Source organism: Sminthopsis crassicaudata, chromosome 2, assembly GCF_048593235.1.
Source record: "Sminthopsis crassicaudata isolate SCR6 chromosome 2, ASM4859323v1, whole genome shotgun sequence".
Classification (NCBI taxonomy): Eukaryota; Metazoa; Chordata; class Mammalia; order Dasyuromorphia; family Dasyuridae; genus Sminthopsis; species Sminthopsis crassicaudata.
This window is the reverse complement of record NC_133618.1, coordinates 191,949,996-191,956,926: the sequence shown is the minus strand read 5'-3', so window position 1 is coordinate 191,956,926 and position 6,931 is coordinate 191,949,996. Positions and strand designations below refer to the sequence as shown.

At 34.0% G+C, this 6,931-nt stretch overlaps 1 pseudogene; it reads left to right on the top strand.

The window, feature by feature from the left end:
- Nucleotides 1-1,115: 1,115 nt before the first annotated feature.
- Nucleotides 1,116-2,212, top strand: LOC141552700 (WD repeat domain phosphoinositide-interacting protein 2 pseudogene; annotated as a pseudogene).
- Nucleotides 2,213-6,931: the final 4,719 nt, after the last annotated feature.

Sequence of the window (6,931 nt, the reverse complement as noted above, 5' to 3'; positions counted from 1 at the left end):
AATTTCACCCAAAAGAAGTACAATAATGATACATTATACCAAAATGTGTGGGATGCAGCCAATGTGGTATTAAGGAGAAATTTTATATCTCTAAAGCCTTACCTGCATAAAATATAGAAAGAGAAAATCAATGAATTAGGCTTATAACTAAAAAAGCTAGAAAAAGTACAAATTAGAAACCCTCAATCAATCATTAAACTTGAATTCTAAAAATAAAAGGAGAGATCAATAAAACTGAAAGTTAAAAAAAACTATTGAATTAATAAATAAAACTAAGAATTGATTTTATGAAAAAATAAAGTAGTTAAAGCCTTGACAAATTTGATTAGAAAAAGGAAAGAGGAAAATCAAATTGTTAGTCTTAAAAATGAAAAGGGAGGCATTTTCACTAATGAAGAGGAAATTAGAGCAATAATTGGGAGATACTTTGCCCAACATTATGTCAAGAAATTTGATAACTTAAATGAAATGGATGAATACCTTCAAAAATATAGGTTGCCCAGATTAACAGAGGAAGAAGCAAATTGGATAAACAGTCCCATTTTAGGAAAACAAATAGAACAACCTATTAATCAATTCCCTAAAAAAAAATTCCCAAGACCAGATGGATTTACATGTGAATACTATCAAACATTTAAAGAACAATTGACTCCAATGCTATATAAACTATTTCAATAATTGGGATTGAAGGAGTCCTACTAAATTCCTTTTATGACATGGACATGGTACTGATACCTAAACTAGATAGAAGAAAACAGAGAAGGAAAATTATAGACCAATCTCCCTAATGCACATTGATGCAAAAATCTTAAATAAAATATTAGCAAAAAGATTACAAAAAATCATCCCCAAGATAATGCACCATGACCAAGTACGATTTATACCAGGATTTGCAGGGCTAGTTCAATATTAAGAAAACTATTAGTATAATTGACTATATCAATACCCAAATTAAGAGCAACAGTGGCGGCAACAGCAACAGTAGGAACCGAAGCAGTGACCACTGCAGCTGGAGGACCCACAACGGTGGTGGAGAGAGGGGCCTGGAGCAGAGCCTGACTCCCTCATCTCTAGAGCACCAGAGCCGAACTTCCCCTCTGCCCCCTGCCTCAGCCATGAACCTGGCCAGTCAGAGCGAGGAGGCCAGCTCCAGCCAGCTGCTCTTCGCCAACTTCAACCAGTACAACACATCCTTAGCTGCTGTGGGTAGTAAATCTGGTTACAAATTCTTCTCCCTTTCCTCTGTGGATAAACTGAAAAAAATTTATGAATGTACTGATACTGAAGATGTGTGTATTGTGGAAAGATTGTTTTCAAGCAGCCTGGTGGCTATCATTAGTCTCAAAGCTCCACAAAAACTAAAAGTCTGCCACTTTAAGAAGGGGACTGAAATATGCAATTATAGCTATTCCAATACCATATTGGCAGTTAAATTGAATAGACAGATATTGATAGTATGCCTAGAAGAATGTCTGTACATACATAATATTCGTGATATGAAGGTACTTCACACAATCAGGGAAACTCCTCCTAACCCTGCAGGTTTGTGTGCAATGTCAATATACCTTGAAAATTGTTATCTGGCTTATCCTGGGAGTACAACAATTGGGGAAGTACAAGTCTTTGACACAATTAATTTGAGGGCTGCTAATATAATACCAGCTCATGATAGTCCCCTAGCAGCCTTGCCTTTTGATGCAAGTGGTACCAAACTTGCCACTGCTTCTGAGAAGGGAACTGTGATTAGAATATTTTCCATCCCAGAAGGACAGAAAATCTTTGAATTCCAGACAGGAGTAAAGCCGTGTGTAAGCATCTGCTCTTTGGCCTTCAGCATAGATGGAATGTTCCTCTGCATCCAGTAACACTGAAACAGTGCACATCTTCAAACTTGAGACTGTGAAAAAGAAACCTCAGGAGGAACCAACTACCTGGACTGGTTACTCTGGGAAAGTGCTTACGGCTTCTATCAGCTATTTGCCCTCTCAAGTAACAGAAATGTTTAACCAGGGTAGAGCATTTACTACTGTCTGACTACCATTTTGCAGTCACCAAAAATATCTGTTCACTTGCCACAATTCAGAAGATTCCTCAATTATTAGTGGGAGCTTCTGATGGATACTTATACATGTATAACCTAGACCCTCAGGAAAGAGGGGAATTCACTCTGATGAAACAACACAACCTTTTCAAAGAAATAGAGGAAAATTGAAACATTTCTCTATACAGATTCACTTAACTAATGAATGAATTGCTATTTTGCTCTCAGGACATAGTGGCTGAGTATAGCTATTATTGGGCTGAGTCAACTAGGTAAAGCCCACAAATCTGGTTCCTCACCTCACTTGACTACTATAACAGTCAGCAAACTCTGGACTGCTGGTAGATATGACTTTTTGAAGCTCATAAGATCATAGTCTGTTCTGTTTCATCTCAGATTCACTCAGAATTGTGAAAGTCTACACAGAACCAACAGAAAGAATAGCATGCATGTTCAACAAGTTCAGTCACTGGATATCTATACAAGGGCTGACAGCTTCATCACTGACTTCCCAGGCCTCTCATTACCAGCAGGCAAACACATATTGTACATGTGCCATGGGCTTAACACTGATTGGCCAGTCTCCCCATTACTTACTCCACCTGTAGAGTAATAGAGAGTTTTCCTTTTCATTTTCTTCCCTAGTGCCAGATAAGATGACTTTTTTTAGAATCACAGATTTAATTTTTATCTTGAATATTTTCTATGATACTGCTATGATAATAAGATAATATCTATTATGTACTACTTGTACTATTCATTGTGTTAATATTTTCCCTAGATGGGGTTTATACCTGATCTTCAGTTAAATGCATTTCAAAAATACATGCTTTATTGGCCCACTTTTCTGAGCTTGATCAGGTGACATAATATAATGTCCTGGTGATAAGGACAGTAGCTAACTCTAGTGAGAAGTCAGCCCTGACATTATATTATCAGGCTTCTTAGTGGATCTTCCTATCTTTTGAAGTTTACAGGGTCATAACCTGGACTAAGATAATTATTTACCAGTGAGCATAAAGCAGCTGGAGACAAGATGATGGAGGTGCTGGAAACTATACAATTAACTTCCACTCATGAAAAATAATTTATAAGCATATATTCAAATTGATTTAACCTGGAAGAATGAATAAACAACCCAGCCATAAAAAATGTTTTGGTTGCAAGGGTGCTTAGTATACAAGAATAGAAAAAGAATAAGTCTTTGAGAAAATATAACTTGGATACAAACAGCTAGAAGACCTGGAAAAAATTAAGTGGGAACATGCGAATGGGGGGGGGGAAATGGAAAAAATGATTAACCATAATTGCCTCAAGAGGTACAAAAGCTCCCTAAAAACTCCCTAAAAATTAGATTAAATAGCCAATGATGCCATGAGATGACAACGGTCAGAATACTGAAAAAAAAAATCTTAGAGCTAAAACTAAGTTAGAAAAAGGTTTGAATGGGAAAAAAAAAAATTGGACTTTGGGTCTGAATGCTAAGACCAAAAAAGGAGCCTAGGAAACAAATTTGTCTAGATTTCTTAGAACCGGTGGCAAAATCAAAGATACACTTCCTTAAAGGAATTCCAAAATAAAACCTTGATAGCCGAAATTTAAAAGTCAAATAATGAAAGCCACCAGAAAGAAACCAAGGATCCACAGACAAGATTACATGTGATATAGTAGTCATTGCTATAAAGGAGCAGAGAACTTTGATATGTATACACTTTAGTAAAATTGAGTATAATGATTCAGAGGGAAAATGAACCTTGAATGACAGAGATTCCTGATCAAAGTGACAGCTGCAAGCTAGAAAGGAAAGGAAAACAAGCAACCATGAACAAGGATTCTTACTTGTTCATTCTCATAAAGTCTAGTTTTCCCCAAGGCCTGGAAATGATTCTACTGAATCTTGATGATCTTGAAGAATGGGAAAGAGAAAAGAATGCCTTCCAAAGGGAAGGGTAAGGAAAAGAATACACATTGGGCATAGAAATACATTTTACTTAACAGTGAAATTGGAGGAAAAAGGAAGGGGAAAATAGGGATTAGTTCTAAACAAATCAAGGATATACAAAAATAGTAACCCTTTTTGAGGTGGGAAAGAATGGGAATTTGAAGGATTTATATATATATATATATATATATATATATATATATATATATACACATAAAATTTGGAAAATAAAGAAATTATACAAGTTTTCTCACTATGTTCTAAAACATGATGGAAAGGATGATTTCAGAGAATTTCAGAAATCTGGGAATGCTTATATGAACTCTGCAGAGCAGAGTGAAAGAACATAATTGGAAGTTTGTACAGTGACAAAATTGGGAATTGTAATTCCCAAGTTTGTCATTATAGTTTCAGCATTATCCTAGACATGGTACCTACCTTTTATATTTTTCTTCTATATAACTAAATGGAAAAATTTTTTGCTTGACCATACATTCTAATAAAGACTTTGTTTCCACTTGTATTTTTGCTGCCTGAGGAAAAAATAAAATAAATTAATTAACCTAGAAAAAAAAAAAAAAAAGAAAGAAATGCTAGCTTTGACAATGAGATGAAAAATAAATTAAAGTAATTAGAGTAGGTAATGAGGAAACCAATTTACCATTCTTGGTAGGTGATATGATGGTATACTTAGAAAACCCAAGATATTCTACTAAAAAGATATTACAAATAATCTACAACTTTAGCAAAGTTGCAGGATACAAAATAAATCCACATAAATCACAGCATTTTTATAAATCACTAACAAAATCCAACAAGACTTACAAAGAGAAATTCCATTTAAAATAACTGTTGATACTATAAAATATTTGGGAATCTATCTACCAAAGGAAAGTTAGGAATTATATGAGTAAAATTACAAAACACTTTCCACACAAATAAAGTCAGATTTAAACAATTGGAAAATATTAAGTGCTCCTGCATAGGTTGAGCAAATATGATAAAGATGACAATACTACCTAAACTAATGTATTTATTTATTGCTATATCAATCAGACTCCCAAGAACCTATTTAAATGACATAGAAAAATAACAATAAATTCATCTGGAAGAACAAAAGATCAAAAATTTCAAGGGAACTAATGAAAAAAAAAATCAAATGAAGGTGGCCTAGTTGTACTTGATCTCAAACTATATTATAAAGCTGAGATCACCAAAACTATGTGGTATTGTCTAAGAAATAGACTAGTTGATCAGTGGAATAGGTTAGGTTCACAGGACAAAATAATCAATAACTTTAGCAATCTAGTGTTTGACAAATCCAAAGACCCCAGCTTTTGGAATAACAAAAATTCCTGAGAAAATTGGGAATTAGTATGGCAGAAACTAGGTATTGACCCATATTTAACTTCACACACCAAGATAAAATCAAAGTGGGTTCATGATCTAGGCATAAAGAATGAAATTATAAATACATTAAAAGAACATAGGACCATTTCCCTCTCAGACCCATGGAGGAGGATGAAATTTGTGACCAAAGAAGAACTAGAGGTCATTATTGATCACAAAATATAAAATTTCTATTAAGTTAAAAAGCTTTTGTACAAATAAAACTAATGCAGACAAGATTAGAAGGGAAGCAAGAAACTGGGAAAACATTTTTACAGTCAAAGGTTCTGATAAAGCCTCATTTCCAAAATATATAGAGAGTTGACTCTAATTTATCAGAAATCAAGCCATTCTCCAATTGGTAAATGGTAAAAGAATAAGAACAGACAATTTTCAGATGAAGAAATTTAAATTATTTCATTATATGAATAGGTATTCCAAATCATTATTGATCAGAGAAATGCAAATTAAGACAGCTATGAGATACCACTACACACCTGTCAGATTGGCTAAGATGTCAGGAAAAGATAAGATGAATGTTGGAGGGGATGTGGGAAACCTAGAACACTGGTGCATTGTTGTTCGAGTTGTGAATGGATCCAACCATTCTGGAGAGCAATTTGGAACTATGCTCAAAAAGTTATTAAACTATGAATAGCCTTTGATCCAGCAGTGTTACTCCTGGGCTTATATCCCAAAGATACATTAAAGAAGGGAAAGGGACCTCTTTGTGCCCAAATGTTTGTGGCAACCATTTTTTGTTGTGGCTAGAAACTGGAAATTGAATAGATGCCCATCAATTGGAGAATGGTTAATTAAATTGTGGTATATGAATAGTATGGAATATCATTTGTTCTGTAAGAAATAACTAGCAGGACGAATACAGACGGGCCTGGAGAGACTTACATGAACTGATGCTAAGTGAAATGAGAAGAACTAGGAGATCATGATACACTTCAACAACAATACTACATGATGATTTACTAGAGGAAAAAAAAAGGAAAAAAAGAAATCTAAAACAGCCCAGAAATACACAATAAAAGGTGCAATAACATGAATTCAGGGATTCCTTCTATTCATTCATTAGAATGACAAAGTAAATAATTTGAATGAGAATATATCTTTATTCACTAATATTTTGAGAACTATAAAGTTAAAAATATTTGTCATCCTAAAAATAACTTTTTCAGTGATTTTATAACCACTTCTACATTTACTTATTTAATGGGGAAGGTTAATTGAACATAAAATATATTTTTGGTTCCCTTATCATTAATGTAGGAATGCTATAGTGTAATTTCACTGAAAGATTACTCTGACCTGACATGCTCTATTGTAGGAAAAGTCCAGATATAGAAAGACTTAATTAAAGTATATCAGGTGTGATGATCATTATTTCTTTTATTGCTTTCATTCTCTAACTTTACCCAAGTCTATGCTATTTCTGAACATTTAAAAAAAAAATCTGCAAAATATGGAATAAGCAGTGGTAGTACAAAATTAGAAATGATCACAAGAGGAAAATTGTGCTCTCTATCCATGGATTTGCCAAGTTACAA